At 38.1% G+C, this 16,673-nt stretch overlaps 2 protein-coding genes and 1 long non-coding RNA gene across 12 annotated transcripts in view; 2 read left to right on the forward strand and 1 right to left on the reverse strand.

Annotated features, from left to right (window-relative positions):
* The window catches only part of CMSS1 (cms1 ribosomal small subunit homolog), a 371,710-nt gene that overhangs the window by 57,558 nt on the left and 297,479 nt on the right, over positions 1-16,673 (forward strand). The gene's annotated exons all lie outside the window — the stretch shown is intronic.
* Positions 1-16,673, reverse strand: part of FILIP1L (filamin A interacting protein 1 like) — a 294,710-nt gene that overhangs the window by 45,339 nt on the left and 232,698 nt on the right. Inside the window, exon 1 of one of the 9 annotated variants that reach the window (XM_017955083.2) lies at positions 9,370-11,413. The exons of 6 other annotated variants lie outside the window; for them this stretch is intronic. The gene's annotated coding sequence lies outside the window, so the exon portion shown is untranslated. Of the gene's footprint in view, positions 1-793; positions 1,065-9,369; positions 11,414-16,673 lie in introns of those variants that run through there. 2 more of the 9 variants (XM_017955081.2, XM_031661892.1) reach the window with 2 other exon arrangements.
* On the forward strand, positions 1,157-3,396 carry LOC116273008. The gene is made up of 2 exons (XR_004181528.1): positions 1,157-1,243; positions 2,038-3,396. It is a non-coding gene; the product is annotated as an uncharacterized LOC116273008 (long non-coding RNA).

A 16,673-nucleotide genomic window follows, 5' to 3' on the forward strand; every position in this document is an offset into this window, starting at 1 on the left:
ATGGTTTAAAATGCTACTGATTAATACAGTTATTCTATAAGTTTTACCTTTTAAATTGGCATTTTTTACATAATATACTACTATATACTACTATCCAAAATATTACTCTAGAAATGATAACTGTGAGGTTTGTCATTTTTCCAGTATCTGCACTTGAAGCAGAAAGTTGGAACTCAAAACTATGATAGTTACTTCCTTGTACAAATTGACATATGCTTTTAAGACAAAATAGCATTTATACGATTTTTTGAAGTTTAAAAAGATTTTACTTTTTAAGTTAGGTTCGTCTTAATTCCAAGATGTATTCCTAACCGTGTTTTTCTAGTCACTTATATTAACATTTACAAAAAGAGGGGAAAACCTGGCACTAACAAATTTTCGCATTCTGCTCATGTAAGACAAGCGACTTTGAGTCCGGGGGAGAGAGAGGATCAAGAGATAGGGTTGCTGCCATACAATATAAGTCTCCCCCACCCTTTCCCCAAAGATTTCTCAATATAGGCAGAATTCAATGTGTAGCTCACTTGGAAAGCGTATGTAATACAGTCAGCTCCCACCTCTCAACATTTAAAATTAAATCTCTAATCTGTTTTCTCCGCCGGAGAAAACTTTTACTTTCAAGTTTTGTGTGAGTTGGAAATGGTTTTGAACCTCGAATTCATTGGATGCGCTTTGTGAAACCTGTCTGCAGTTTGTGATGCTGAGGCAGCTTTAACAGCCACCCACAGACTTGCTACCTGGCTCTCTGACAGCAGTGCCCCTTGGTAGAGCGGAGTTGTTCTCCCGGGCTTACCTGAGCTCCCTGCGCCGGGGCGGGCGGGGGCCTGGCCGGGCCGCTGTGGTGCCGCGCTGCGAGCCGGCTGTGCGCGCTCCAGGAGTCGCCCGAACAATGCGAGCGGGGCGCAGAGCGCGCCCGGCCTATGGGCCTTACGTCACTGCTCCGCCTTATAAGGCGCTCCGCGTGTGCGGTGCGGTCGGCGGGGGCGCCGGTGACCGCGAGACCCGCCGCCGCCGCAGCGCAGCAACGCGCCCCGACTCCTGCGGACGTTCCGGTCGTGTGAATGGACCGTGGTTCCCGGCTCCCACCGGAGGGAATGAGCGGTGGGCCGGGACGCCGGCGCCCGCCTGTAGTGCTAACCAAGTCGTTGGGAGGCAGGGTCGATCTGCTTGTAACTTTTCTCCCTCTGGATCCCTAAAGCTGTTACTGCTCCAGGGACTTCAATACACATCCTGTTATTCTTATGTAAACTTTTGTAAATTCATTATACTTTTTTTTGGTTGCTGGGGGTAGGCGGGAGAGGGAAAGGAGAAGTGTGGGGTTTTGTGGAGACATCTCTGGGGGTAATTTAGACTTCAAACCGTCTCTTTCCTCTTTGTAATGAGTAGGGGTCCTCAGAGGATACTGTTTTATTTCCTGATGATCTAACTACCAAACAATTCTTCAAGTGATGATGGGAAGGCCAGATGAAATCTTATTTTTTTTTTCAGTGTTTTTCCTGAAAGAACCTCCTCTTTCCCCATTTCTGCATGCCTGTGTTTTAACGAAAGCAGTTAAAACTAATCATTTTTTGGCAGGGAAAAAAATTTAAAGAAATTAAATGTTTTGTGCTGTACTTTCAACACAATGTATAAAATTATAACTTTAGAGCTAGTTTTAATGTTTGTTCTCTTCTACGGGCAAACAAAATAAAGACAAAAATAACCATGTGAAGAAAAAAGAAATTAGCCAAATATGATTGAATTAAGCATATTATCCTCTAGTCTGGGGTAGATTCACTTGTACAAATCCTATTTCTTGTGAATGAGAATTCACCTCTGAATTACAAGAGAAGTCATACCTAAAGTTCTAGCCCAATTATATGAATCTGCTAAATAAATTAGGGACGTGGCATTCTTGTTTGCAAGCTTCAGATGAGTAATTTTAGTAGCTTCAGTCCTTTTAAAACCTCTTTTAAAATTACATTAAAATAGGATTGCTTCCTATTATGATGTACATATGTCTGTAGAATTATTGTTTCCATATGTTTTGTCAAACAGGAACGATGAAAATAGTCTGCTTGCTTCATTTTCTTAGTGTGGAGTGGAGAAAGGATGTTTGCAGAGTTGTTAGTGGAAATGGTGTGGAATAAAGATGCGGGGCACAACATTAAATGTATGTCCTCTTCGCTAAATTGGGAGTTCACTTTATCATTATTCTAGATCACTCTGAGTACCTACTGAGAAACCTAAAGTAAACTCACTCTTGCTTTTCATATACATTGTGCTATTTTAAGAGAAGTGAGTTACACATACTCTTCAGCTGAACTTAAAATTTAATATTTGATTTGCAGTTGTGTACTAACATTTTGGATGTTGAGTTTGTTAGTTTTGTTAGTTTTAACTCTTCTGCCCTATATTTGTGAATTGCATTGTAATCTTTTTAGTCTCCTGTGCCTACCTCATACTTATTAAACATCCTTTTTGAGATTTTTGTGCTACATTTTTTATTACAAATGAGATTAAATGACTTTTATGAAAGTTGTATGATGCATACACACCTGAATCTCAGCCCCAAACTGATAGCATACTTTTACCCCAGAGCTAAGAGTTTTGTAGCTTGTTTTGCATCTTTTTCCCTCTGATAGGCAAATACGTTTCCTAACATTTAACACTACCATTTGTTTGTTTCTCACATGTCCATCCTCAGGTATTGCATTTATTTTCACTCTTTTGACTTGCTGGTTCCCCATGAAATATGTTAGTTTTATTTCCTCCTTTTCTTTAGCTCTATTCTGAAGAATAGAGAAAAGAGGATTAGGGCTTCTACTCCTTGTATGCCCTTGCCTGGTACACTACTTGCCTGGTTACATTACTAATGTGTTACTCCTGAAACATCGGTCTCTTGACCCAGCTTGACTCAGCTTTCCAAGTGAGGTCATAGTTATGTGACCACTGTCTTCAGGAACAAATATTAATAGCCCTCATTTGTTGAGCTTTTAGATCATACCTACCACCATAGTTAGTGATCTACAAGCATTTCATCATTTAATCTTCACAACACATTTTGATGTGATATGATCCATGCTTTTCAGATAAAGACGTTTAGAAAGCTAAAGTGGCTTGACCAAGGTCACACTGCTACTAAAGTAATGATGCAGGGATTTAAAGCAATGTTTACATATATAGCCTTCTTGTACATATATAGTCTTCTCTTAATAGTTTGCTCAGAATCTCTCAGAGGTGTATTTGGTAAAGGAGTGTTCAGATTTAACTGAGAAGTTTCTCTTTATTTTCTAGACTGAATCTTGAACTGGGAAAGCCAAGAGTCATCCTATGTTTTTGTGGATTTGTGGATTTACTGACAGTTTTCTGGAAGGTGGCAGCAACGTATCTTGTTCTAGTAAAATTAGAATATCATGACCATTTCACTTCAAACGAACGTCAAGGGTTTTGAGGGAGCAGGACCTTTATCTGATACAAGAGTACCCTGGGTGGTGTATTGCAAACTCCAACCAGCTGTTGGCATTGTGCGCCATTGACCATATAAGTAGATGAGTAGACTTTTATTTCCTTCCCTCTTTCAACCAAAATTCTTTCTGAGATGTAATTTTTATTCTCTTGGTTTCTGAAATTCTCTTCATTTGTGAAATTCTCTTAGTTTCTATTTGTGAAAATAGTAGAGTTATGATCACTGCGCCTCAAAATTGGCTGAGAGAGTTTTACTTCCTAACCTTGTTCTGTCCAATTACTGTGTGACTTTCTTTTCATTTCATAATCAAGAATTTCCTACAAATAAGCATACCTAGACACTAAGGTCCTTTCTACAATTAGTAATCTGAATTTATGATCTAAATCAAATTACTAGCTTTAAGCTGTTATTTAGAAATGATACAAAGAAATTTTTCTAGCAAATTCATTGCTTTCTAATGTGGGAGAAGGGGTTTGTAGGTAACAAGGCTAGAAACAAGGAGGTATCAACTAGATTTAGCCATATTATATTATGTCAAAAACAGCTTAATATCACCAGTTTCCCTGGTTCAGGCTAATTGTCAGGAGGCCATTAAAATGACCACAGTAACAGGTGTTATTAGTGAAGTCAGTTGCTACTGACCATAATTACAACATCATCATTATTTAACTTTTAAAAAATACCATTAATGTACTGCTAATCACATCAAGCCAGTTCCTCTTTTTGAAGTAACTGCTCTTATTTTCTTTCATGTCTTCTCTCCCTACCTTTGTTTCTTCTTTTGACTGGTCAAGTCTGTCAGTCGTCCAAATATAGTAAGTGCCAAAGAAGAAGCAATAATTAATGGGATGTTTCTTGCAGCTGCCCACAATTTTCACTGCTGGTTCTTTGATCAGTTAAGCAGTGGTGTGCTCTGCTCCCTAGGAGCTCTGCTTTGAGCTATGAGATGGTAATGCTAACTTTGTATATGACATGTTGCTTCTTTGCCTCTGTGAGATAGTATATGTGGAAACACTGTCATGTACAAAGAAAAACAGCAATTATTATGGACCTGGTCCTGTATGAGAAGCTGAACAGAGTGGGAACAGACCCAGGATTGCATAAGGAAAGATACAGCTCCATGGTCCTGCACTGCTTCAGACTACAGTTGGATTGGCCAGAATATAGCTTTCGGTGTTTATTCCACCCCACGCTACCTTCTACTACCTTACCCACAGCCTTCTTGCAAAGCAGCTTTGCCACTGAGCACTGGATAACCTTGCCGTAGATCCGATCGTGTGCTTGTCCCTTCTCCTCTGCTGCTGCACAACTTAGGATGAAGGCTGAAGGGACATGTAGGCAACTGTGAATGTGGAGCCAATGGGAATGTCTGCAGTAAAAGCACCTTCTCTCCATGCCCTAGACAGTCATTTTTCTAATCAACCTCATTTCTTCACTCTTTCAGTTCTTTGGGTGCCACCTATCTGACTCTGTACATGTAGATACCCACATGAAATACCTCACATCTCCGCACTTAAACTGTATTTTAAGAGCCTTTAACCAGCAGTTAACTGGTTAAATCTTAATATACATACGAACTGCAGTAACTGAATATACATATGAACTGCAGGTCTATATATATAGACTGTCTTTACTTTTATCTGTAGCCTGAATCTCTGGTCCCAGGCCTATAGTCCGCAAAGTCTCCAGAACCCTTCCAATTATTCTGCTCACACTTCAGCTGACTATGACTCTAGAATAGTGACCCTTGAGAACTGATTACAGCAGTAGTGTCCATGTGATGCTAGGGTATGGGAAGTCCTTTATTATTACAACATTAAAATGATGATATTTTGTGGTTTTAAAATTAATTTTAAAATTTTTTATTTTATTTTATTTTTTATTTATTTATTTTTTTTGAGACGGAGTCTTGCTCTGTCGCCCCCAGTGGCACAATCTCGGCTCACTGCAAGCTCCGCTTCCCAGGTTCACGCCATTCTCCCGCCTCAGCCTCTGGAGTAGCTGGGACTACAGGCGCCTGCCACCATGCCCGGCTAATTTCTTTTTTTTTTTTTTTTTTTTGTATTTTTAGTAGAGACGGGGTTTCACCATGTTAGCCAGAATGGTCTCGATCTCCTGACTTCGTGATCCACCTGCCTCGGCCTCCCAAAGTGCTGGGATTACAGGCTTGAACCACCGCACCCAGCCAAAATTTTTTTATTTTAAAATTAATAGGCACCCTTCATAATTTGGAAAATGCATAAAAGTAAAAAATTTTACATGTAGTCCTACCACACGAATACTGCCAACTATTAATAATTCAATGTACAGTGTTTCTTATAGTCTTTTTCTGAGCATTTGTAAAGCATCATTTTCATAGTGTGGATGAACCCTGTATGTGTATGTATATGTGTGTGTATATATTATGTTTCTTTTTGCCTTTATTATATATTTCTGAATCATGTTAGTGGCTTTTCTGTAGACATTGGGTTATTTAAAAGCACATATTTACATATTCTCCCTAGCATTGGTGTTCACAAAGCCAACCACTGCCTGTTGGCCCCCTAACATTGCCACGGTCTTGTTCCTCATCAAACAAAGCAAGGAAGTCTGTTTAGTAAGGAATCATCTGTTGCAAGAGACTTCCTACCCTTAGTTTACAGGGAATACCATAAGTTGGCTATGTACTCTAGTGAGCATACTAGTAGGTGAGTAGAATGACTTAGAGAGAATGAAGAATTGATAATGTGACGCCACCATAAGATTATTAAATGGGAAGCAGGAAAAGTCTGTTATTTAGGTCCAGTCCATTTGCTTATTTATTCCTACAAACATTTTGTGTTTCCTTGGTAACTAATAATAGTTTTGAGAAAATGTTGAACTCACAAGTATTACTGCAGAAGTGAAAAAAACCCTCAAATCACAGAAATTAGGGATGGAAAAGACCTATTAGGTCATCTTCCCTGTCCCTTGCCAGTACAGATTGTTCTCAGTGCTTTGTTCAGTCCATTTTTTAAAGGGCCCTTGTCATATATTTGTAGCCCATCTCTTTTTTTTTTTTTTTTTTTTTTCTTGAGACACAGTCTCACTGTGTTGCCCAGATTGGAGTACAGTGGTGCAATCTTGGCTCATTGCAACCTCCACCCCCTGGGTTCAAGCAATTCTCCTGCCTCAGCCTCCCTAGTAGCTGGGATTATACATGTGTGCTACCAAGCCTGACTGATTTTTGTATTTTTAGTAAAGATGGGGTTTCACCGTGTTGGCCAGGCTGGTCTCGAACTCCAGACTTCAGATGATCTGCCCGCCTCGGCCTTCCAAAGTGCTGGGATTACAGGCGCGAGCCACCACACCTGGCCCATCTCTTTTTTAAGTAATACATTTTTAAAGAAACCACTGACAGATTTTCCCATGTAGATATGGAGCTTGATTTCAGGGTAAATACTTGCAGAGAAAGACCTGTGGATTCAAAGTACAGTTGAACAAGTTTTATTAGTTGGAAGTCATTGGAATAGTTTAGGATGTCTTTGGCATAGTTGACCAACTAAGAGTAGAACAGTTGGGTAAATTGGATTTATATGTTTTCTTTTATCTTTGGAACTCAAATAGAGCAATTCCTGAGCATAAATTTTAATTATAAACTTCTAGACTCATTGAAATGGGTTTAGAAAACCTGAGAAAATAAAGCATCCAGGAAGTAAAAAAGTAAGAGTAAAACTATTCTAAGATAATTTTTATAAAAATTACATTTTATAATATCCCTTTCTGTTCCAAATTCTGCTTTTTCCATTATTTACATAGTCAATTGATTGATATGAAGGTGGCTTCTAATTGTAAAATCCTTTATTTTGTCCAGCAACTTCTTCTAGACTCTAGAAGGACAGAATAAAACTGTCTCATAGAAGCAGTCAGTGGTGGTGGTAAGACTAAATCTTCCACTTCCTCATGTAATGGCTGGAAATGTCTTCACTGAGAAAAATGAACAAATTAAGAGTAAAAAATGTGCTTAGAGTTTTATTAAGAAGAATGATCCTTTCATAAAATCATGTTTTAGAGTATAAAAGGCCTTAGAAAACATCTGATCTTCTTATTGCCACTCTCTGTTCCCCATTTTTAAATAAATGAGATAACTGGAGCTCAGAGAGGTTAAGGGACTTGCCCCAAGGTCACACAGTAAATTGGTGACCCAGTCACTGTGTTTTCTGGGACTGAATGTTTCTTTTGGGAAACATGAAAAAATGGCATAAACAGTATGATTAGTATCTGAAATCCCAATTAATAATCGAGTAATTTACCTAGCTTATACTAACTGCAAAACTAATTTAGAACATTAATGAGCTAGTTGTCTACTTTATGGATTAGAAATGTTATCTTTTGTTGCATTTGTTTTAAATTGGAGATTTATAGGTTGCTGCTTATCATCTCAGGCCACCAAGATTGGCCACATGTCAAAAACCTAATGGAGATGTCTGAACTTTTAATATAAATTTCTGTGTTATCAAGGAACACCATTATTTTGCATGCTTGCCAATTGGTGGTACTGTACATGAGAAATTCTATTATAATTTATGTCACTAAGCATCCAGTCTACATCATAAATTGTAGATTTGGAAGATATGTCAAAAATCTTGTGTCTACCCTTAGATTGAATTCTTTCTCAGAACTTCAGTGTTTTGTCCAAGAATTGGTACATGCACAGTCTAGTTGTCATTAATCAGTGCCAAACAGCTCCAGAGATTTTTCACTTCCCCAACAAGTCCATTCCGTTCCAAACTGAAGACTGGCTGCTTCTAACTTCCATTTATTGTTCTTCATCTTTCCATGACTCCATGTTGAACAAATGCATTGCTTTGACATAAAAGCCTTTTAAATATTTGAAAAGTTTGTCTTGAATCTTCAGTTATTCCTATATTATATCATTTTAGTCTTTTCACACCCTGTGTCCAAATGGTTGGTGCTTCGAATGAACAAATTATTTCATCATGATTATTTTAGCATTATCAGAGTTATCCTCCCCTTTTATAGGCTATGTGAATGTGTGTGGGTGGGGGGTTGTGTAAACAGATTTTCTTACCATTTTAGACAACCATATCACACTGTTGAGTCAAAGAGCTTACTGATCATCAGTCTTCTAATGAACAACCACACACCCAAATATTGTCGTCATGTACTGCTTGTATGATAATCTAGGATAATCACTTCTATACTGATTTTGTTTGTGTGACTGCATTGTTATAATAATAACAAAAACAATAATAGGTGACACATTTAATGTTTAATTGATGCCAGACACTACACGCTTTACAAATAATAACAACTTAGATCCACATAATAACCCTATGGGATAGATAGATAACTGAGGAACAGAGAAGTTAGGTAATTTGTCTAAGATCACAGAGCTAGGGAATGATGGCACCAGAGTTTGAACTGCATACTGACTCCAGCAACTTACGGGGAAAATCACACTCAGTGTTTTGTAGTAAGATTTGGATTTAGGGGGTAAACAGTACTAACAGAGAGTTACAGAACTTTGTTCTTCTCTCATCTGCCATTTAATTCATTGGACTTGAACTATGGACTAGGAGAGTGAGAATGAATTTTGGAGATTATCTAGTTAGCAAGCCTTATACTTCATGGAACTAAGACCCAGGCTGTGCAGTAGCCTGTTCAGGGATATGCAGATGGGAAGAGCTCAAGCCAGAATGGAGTGCTTTTTTACTGAAGAATTCTAAAATGTTTCTGCTTCATATAATATCCTCTCTGTCTTTTTCCCCTTCTTTCTCCTTGTCTTCTCTCCATTTTTATTTATGGTGCTGTTAGTGTTAAAGTAAGTTTCATAGCTCAAATATGGGACCTCTATAAAGAAGTTCCCGGAGTGATAAGGGAAGGGAAAGGAATCGCTATCATTTATTAAGAGCCTACTGTATGTCAATCACTCTGCCTACCTGCTGTCTCTGATGTCTCAAACTTCCTTCCCACTTTATGGGATTCTGTAGGAGGACCAGCACAATACCCTGCACAAAGTGAGCATTCTGCAACCGTAAAGAATGAGGAAATGAATGAAAGGAAGTGCTTTGAATTCAGCGGAAGAAAGAGATAACAATCATGTGCGAACTACTCCCACCTATTGCCGATTGACTGTTAGCTTTCAGTTCATTTTTGTACAATTTAACCATTGAGGCAAATGTGTATACAGGATACCATGGAATGCTGTTTACAGTTAGAGATTTTGGTTCTTTTACTTTTGAAGCAGCTGAATACTGATAAGGCTTGGGTCCAGAAACTATTTTTTTCCTTCATTTAATCAGGTTTCTTTACTTCCTTGACCACAAATATTATTTGCTAAGGAAATTTCTTCTTTGGAGTGGTATTTAACCATGCAAGTAGGGAAAATTGTGCTATGATACTGCTCTCACAGCCTGTAGGAATAAAAACTGCAGGAGCAGAGTTTCCTTTCAGCAGTCAACTGTAGGCTCAGTCACTTCTCGACAAAACATAAGTTAAAATAGTGCTGATTTCTTTTTAAACAATCAATTCTAATGGAAACTGTTCCAGCTGAGTTTGGAAACACACAGAAGCAGCCTTCAGTTACCATTAAGGCTATTGCCCTAGTAATACCAAAGAGACTCTTTCAGCCCACTTATTTATATTGGATGCTTGTAGGGCTATTTCATGGAGACCTGGTGTTGACTCTCAGCAACTTCCACTTTGACTCAGATTTATCTCCAAATGCTGATGCATTCTAAGATTTATAGAAGCACAAGCTTATCTTATTATTGCTAATTTGTCCCATTATTAGACTATGCCCCTTAGAGTTGTAATTATCTCATGACTAGCCCAGTTATATTTTATTGTGCACTTTTTTGGCAAATAAAATTTCTTTGTTAAATTCAAGGATTTAAAATTTAGCACAAGTTCATAAACTTACTCTGATACTTCTTCACTTCCTTTTTAAAAATACATTAGTAGACTCAAAATATAAAAGTGGCTTAGGGCTCACTTGACCTCTGAAAGGTGCTGACTGACTTTTAGTTAAAAACAATATTTGTCTGTCTATATCTCTGTCATCTATTTGTGGCTATTATGTGTTGAAACTTTGTGGAACAAATATCTTTCTCCCTTCTTCTTCCCTCCTCTCTGCCCAAAACAGACACACATACACACACACACACGTACACACAGAGACTTGAAGGCTTTTGTGTACATTTACCAACTACAACAAGAAGAAATGAAGAACAATACAACTCAACTCTGTAGGTCTAGAATGGGGAATCTACTTCCCAAAGGCTGTATGCAATATCTTTTCACTGAGTCATGGTAGCCTCCAACAACTAGTAGCACTGTTTGTGCATGAGTTTATTTCTGATTAAAAATCCACCTTTATTGATAATGTTTGTTCACTGTAAAGGAATTGAGTGGATAAAAGAGGTATTACATTTTCCTTTCTAAATCAAGGAAGGTGGACTATTCAAACAGAACGCTCTGTATGTGTGCACACGTGCACATGGACGTGAGTGAGAGATGATTTATAGATATATAAGAGTTAGTCGTACTGTATTCTTTTAAGAGGTATTCAGCAACTATTTGTTGAATACCTTCTGTGTGTCTATCACTATGCTGAGTTCCTGGTGAGAGGGGAATGAGTGTAAAGCAGGAGTGTCCAATCTTTTGCCTTCCCTGGGCCACACTGGAAGAAGAATTCTCTTGTACCACACATAAAATACACAAACACTAATGATACCTGATGAGAAAAAAAAAAAATCGGAAAAAAAATCTCACGTTTTAAGAAAGTTTATGAATTTGTGTGGGGCTACATTCAAAGCTATCTTGGGCCACCTGCAATGCATGGACTACAACTTGGACAAGTTTGGTGTATAGCATATTCCTGCCCAGATTTTGCAGAGGTGGATAGAACAAACAAATGAACAAAGACCAAAACAAAAAAAAAAAAAAAGGTTAACATTAAATTAAGATATTGAGTTGGGTGAAGTAAGAATATTTTTAAAGTATCAGGCGGCCAGTGTGGTGGCTCGTGCCTTTAATCCTAGCACTTTGGGAGGCTGAGGTGGGCAGATCACTTGAGGTCAGGAGTTCGAGACCAGCTTGGCCAACATGGTGAAACCTGTCTCTACTAGAAACCAGTATCTACTAAAAATACAAAAATTAGCCAGGCATGGTGGTGGGCACCTGTAATCCCAGCTACACAGGAGGCTGAGGCAGGAGAATCGCTTGAACCTGGGATGCAAAGGTTGCAGTGAGCCAAGATCATGCAACTGCACTCCAGCCTGGGCAGCAGAGGGAGATTCCATCTCAAAAAAAAAAAAAAAAAAAGTATCGGCCAGGCATGGTGGTTCATGCCTGTAATCCCAGCACTTTGGGAGGCCGAGGTGGGCGAATCGCCAGAGATTGGGAGTTTGAGACCAGCCTGACCAACATGGAGAAGCCCCATCTCTACTAAAAATACAAAATTAGCCGGGAATGGTGGCATGCCTGTAATCCCAGCTACTCAGGAGGCTAACAGGAGAATCACTTGAATCCAGGAGGTGGAGGTTGCAGTTAGCCGAGATCAAGCCATTGCACTCCAGACTGGGTAACAACAGCAAAACTCCGTATCAAAAAAAAAGTATCAGGCCTCAAAATATCTGGTAGATCTTCATCAGAAGTTAAAGTTCATTTGGACCTTGAAGGGTGAGTAGGGCTTTCCAGGAAGGAGAATGGCAGAACAAGCGAACCATGGATTTACTATAGTCATTGGTTGGCTCTCATGGAGCAGAACTGGGCCTCTACAGGCAGTTGTGCATGTGGTGGATATCACAGCCATGGCTGAGAGATCACATAAGATGGGTCCAGGCTACGAATAGATCTTAAAATTCAAGTAGTGGGGTCTGGGCTTTAACTTCATGTTATAGACAGTCGGGTGCCATCAGCAGCTTTTAAGCAGTTGAATAACATATTGAAAGCAGTTTTCAATGAATCATGGCATTGTTAGAAAATTCTTTTTCAATTGCTTATATAAGTGCAATATATTCATATGAAATGGAAATGGGAATACCCAGATATATATATATACTATAGATATGGATATACACGTAGATGTTGAGACGGCCTCATTCTGTCACCCAGGCTAGAGTGCAGTGGCACAATCACGGGTCACTGCAGCCTTGACCTCTTGGGCTCAATTCATACTCCCTACTCCCATCTCAGCCTCTCAAGTAGCTGGGACTACTGGTGTGCACCACCACATCTGGCTAATTATTTTTTTCCCCTGTAAAGATGGGGTTTTGCCATCTTGCCCAGGCTCATCTTGAACACCTGGGAAGATTCAAGCAATCCACCCACCTCGGCCTCCCAAAGTACTGGGATTACAGGCATGAGCCACCATGCCTGGCCTCCTATTGTGTATTAATGCTTGTCTTAGGTACCATCTTCAGACAAGTGGTGATGTGGAGCAGCATCTATTGAAAAATTTTAAACGTCTGCTCTGAGAATAAAAATAAAATGGGTCTATGACATTGTAATTCAATAGGAGACTTTATTTTAGACTTATTAAATATTAGAATAGCTGCCAGAGGGCCAGGCACTATGTTGTGCACCTGTTGCTACTTAGGAGGCTGAGGTGGGAGGATCACTTGAACTTGGAAGGTTGAAGCTACAGGGAGCCATGATCATGCCACTGCACTTCAGCCTGGGCAACGGAGTGAGACCCTTTACTTGATAAATAATTATGATTTACCAAAGGTTCTTCCCAGAGAAAAGTTGGTGGCTGGGTAAAGATCTCCCAGACTACAAGAAACAAAACAAAACAAAAGCACCTCCGAATATTAATGAATTGGTTCGTTGGTTGGTTTTGTAGAGGTGCCTGTTTGATCCATCACTGAAAATAGAGAGAGGCTCTTTATGTTTTAGGTATACCCTCTTAACTCCTTCCTGTGAACAATTTTATATACTGGCTGTGGAAGGTAAAGCAGAGAAAAGAATCTTCTTAGACTGCTTTTTGTGGAGATATAAACACTTTATCTTCGTTTTTCTCTCTTCCAGTGAAAGAAATTCTGTAACCATCTTTGTTGATTCATTTTGATGTTTCATAAATTTCATTGCAAAAAAATAACTCTGCTAAGAACTTTAGATTGTCTCTTTTCTCTCCATGATCTTATTGGGCTTTCATCTCTTTACTTAGTTACTTAGAATTGTGCTTCTTAATTTTTTTTTTTTTTTGAGACGGAGTCTCGCTCTGTCGCCCAGGCTGGAGTGCAGTGGCACGGTCTCTGCTCACTGCAAGCTTCGCCCCCCGGGTTCACGCCATTCTCCTGCCTCAGCCTCCTGTGTAGCTGGGACTACAGGTGCCTACCACCACGCCCGGCTAATTTTTGTTTTGTATTTTTAGTAGAGACGGGGTTTCACCGTGTTAGCCAGGATGGTCTTGATTTCCTAACCTCATGATCCGCCGGTCTCGGCCTCCCAAAGTGCTGGGATTACAGGCGTGAGCCACAATGCCCGGCCAATTTTTAAACACATATTTTTAGGTAGAGAAAGAACATCTTTTTTGTCATTGATTATGTTCTATTCAGAGAATATGATCAGTATGTTATCTATCCTTTGACATTAACGTTTGTTTCATGGCCCCACTACATGGTGACTTTTTGCTCAGGTTCTCTATCTGCTTGAAGAGAATTTATGTTTTGTGAAACTTAACAGTTTTGTCTATATAAATAAAGCTTGTTAATTGTGTTGTTAAGATCTTCTGTAACTTTACGGGTTTTTGTCTGCTTGGTTTATTAATAACTAACAAGGATGTGCTATAATCTTCCACTGTGATGGTGGATTAGTTTGTCCTTGTGTTTCTGGCAATTGTTGCTTTACATATTTTTAGATGCACACAAATTCAAACTGTTCCTAGGAAATGGAATCTCTTCACATTATATAATAACCCTTTATAGATGTTTTTAACTTTAAAGTTCACTTTGTTTGATATTAACATAGCTACACAATCTTTCTTTTAATTAGTAGTTACTAATGTCTTTTCTGACCTTTTACTTTCAGCTTTACCATACCCTTATGTTCTGGTGAGTCTCATAAATAACGTATAGCAGGAATTATAATTGTTAAAATTGCTTTAATCTAGTTTTACGATTTTTGTCTTTTAACAGGATCATTTTGTCTATATTGTAATTATTTGCCATCTTATTTGATAATTCCCGTACCACCTTTTTGTTGCTTTTATCTCACTTCTTGGCTTCTTTTGAATTTTGTTTTTATCCATTTTCTCTCTCTCTACCTTGTAATACACACTGTATTCCTGTTCTATTAGGGATTAATAACCCTATGAATTCCATCTCGCAAGTTAAATTCTCAAAGTCGAAAGCTACTCAGTGTAATCCTCCTCCAAAAAAAATCTAAGGACTCAAAACACTTTTAATTCTGAGCATACCCTCCCAGTTTTCATATTATTGTTATTATATATTTTAGTTCTATCTTTAATTCCATAGGACATTATAATCTATTATTGTTCTATTAGTCAATTATTGGTTTAGATATACCAATATATTTAACACTTTCCTTGCCTCTTATTTCTTCTTTTATTCCAAACTTCTCTCTGGGACCACTTTCCTTCAATCTAAATGCATCCTTTTGACGTTCTGTTAGTGGAAGTCTGCTCTTTGCACACTCTATTTGAATCTGTCTTTATTTCACCATCATTCTTGAGGATTTTTACTGGATATAGAATGCTTGGTTGAGACTTGTTTTCTGTCAGTACATTGAAGATATTATTCCACCAACTTCTGGTTTCCCATTTTACTGTTGAAAAATCATCTATCTAATTGTCATTCCTTTTTTCTCTGGCTGTTTTTATGATCTTCCCTTTGTCTTTGATATTATACTATTTCATTTGTATATACTTAAGTGCAGATTTCTTTTATTTTGTCCTTCCCAGGTTTCATTGAGATTCCTGAGTCTGTAGATTAGTGTCTTTCTTCAGTTCTAGAGAATTCTTAGTTTATATTAATATTTCAAATATGGCTTCTGAACAGTTTTTTCTCTCCTTAATCTCTTATAACCTAGATTAGACACAAGTTAGACTTTCTCTGTCTTCACAACCCTTAACTAGTCTTCAGTTATTCCATCTGTTTGGCTTTCCAGACTATATTCTGTATAATTTCTTTGAATTTTTCTTCCAGTTTACTAATTGTCATTCCTTGATCTGCAGTTGTTACCTATTTCATTTCCCAAAGTTTCTCTGTTTTTCTAGTTTAACCATTTTCTATAGTCTTTTACTTTTTAAACTAGAAATATCAATCCCCTGTTTGTTTGTTTGTTTCTAACATATTAAATATGTCTTACATGCTGTGTGATTATTTAAATATCTGAGGTCTTTGCAGCTCTGATTCTGCCATTTTATGTCACTGGCTTTCAATAATTGTATATTATTTTCTCTATGGTTTCAGATTTTTTTATATGAACTCACGTATCTTAGAATTTTATATGTAGGAATTCTTTGAACCCTGAGTTGAAGGTAGTTTCCTCTAGAGAGGATTTCCATTTGTGCCAGATGCCAAGGGGTATTTTCAGCCTAAAATCTTTTTAAACTAAATTTTTTGACCTGGGATCTTTGGGATTTTTTTCTTTTGTTTTGTTTTTGTTTTTTTCAGACCACCCAGTTAGTATGAATCTGCAAATTCTCGTGTGGGCTAGCTTGCTGGTATATCTTCTCAGTGGAGTTTATTTCCCTCTAACTCCCAATGCCATAGTTCATGGAAAGCAGTTTTCCTTGCAGTCCTGTAGAGGCTGATTTTGTTTCTAAATTACCCTTTCATCTGGGTAATGTGGGTACTTCCATCTGGGCATTCTGACAGGTTAGCTCTTTGAAGTCTCAGCTTTATGTGGGGCTGGGAGGACCCTGGGCTTTGTACTCTGTCTACATGCCCTATGATGTCATGAAAACTAAAATCTAAGTTTATAGAGTTTAACAAAACATTCTCAAAGCAAAAACCAGCTTTGGTGCTTTGCTTACCTTTCCAGGTTTTCACTTTTATTCAGTCTTTGGCCTTAAATATTCCTAATATTACTTGCCATCTTATGGATGTATTTTTTAAAATATTGTATATATTTTATTTTGCTTTTTAACATGTGTTGGGTTTTTTGTTTGTTTGTTTTGTTTTGTTTTGTTTTGTTGGTGATACAATAGCTTAGGGTAGCGAATCCATTTCACCATCAGCAATGGACATTAGAACAATAATAATCTCATACTGAA

This window comes from Papio anubis, chromosome 2 (genome assembly GCF_008728515.1).
Source record: "Papio anubis isolate 15944 chromosome 2, Panubis1.0, whole genome shotgun sequence".
Classification (NCBI taxonomy): Eukaryota; Metazoa; Chordata; class Mammalia; order Primates; family Cercopithecidae; genus Papio; species Papio anubis.